This window comes from Arachis duranensis, unplaced genomic scaffold (assembly GCF_000817695.3).
Source record: "Arachis duranensis cultivar V14167 unplaced genomic scaffold, aradu.V14167.gnm2.J7QH unplaced_Scaffold_62251, whole genome shotgun sequence".
NCBI lineage: Eukaryota > Viridiplantae > Streptophyta > Magnoliopsida > Fabales > Fabaceae > Arachis > Arachis duranensis.
Window position 1 is genome coordinate 4,856 of NW_026264993.1, and position 783 is coordinate 5,638.

Sequence of the window (783 nt, forward strand, 5' to 3'; positions counted from 1 at the left end):
TAAGGTGGGAATATAGTAGGTGGGGATCCTGTGGGGTCCACAGATCCTGAGGTGATCCTGTGGGGTCCACAGGATCTGAGGTGTCAAGGAATTCCATCCCTGCACCGAATAGGCATGTAAAATGCCTTTGCACACTATTCTGGCATTTAAACGCCCATTGGTGCACGTTCTGGGCGTTCAACGCCCATGTAAAGCATGTTTCTGGCGTTGAACGCCAATTTCATGCTTGTTACTGGCGTTCAGCACCAGCTTTTCTTCTCTAGGCACATTCCTGGCGTTCAGCGCCAGAATGTTGCTTGTTTCTGGCATTCAGCGCCAGAATGATGCTCTTGTTGCTTGTTTCTGGCGTTCAGTGCCAGAATGATGCTCTGTTCTGATGTTGAACGCCGGCTAGATGCATCTTACTGGCGTTGAACGCCAGCCTGTGCGTCCTCCAGGGTGTGAATTTTTTTCTGCTGTTTTTGACTCTGTTTTTAATTTTTATAATTTTTTTCGTGACTCCTCATGATCATATACCTAATAAAACACAAAATAACAATAAAATAAAAATTAGATAAATGAAATTGGGTTGCCTCCCAACAAGCGCTTCTTTAATGTCAATAGCTTGACATTGGCTCTCATGGAGCCACAAGGTGATCAGGTCAATGTTTGTGTAGTCCCAACACCAAACTTAGAGTTTGGATATGGGGTCTTAACACCAAACTTAGAGTTTGGTTGTGGCCTCACAATACCAAACTTAGAGTTTGACTGTGGGGGCTCTTCTTGACTCTGAACTGAGAGAAG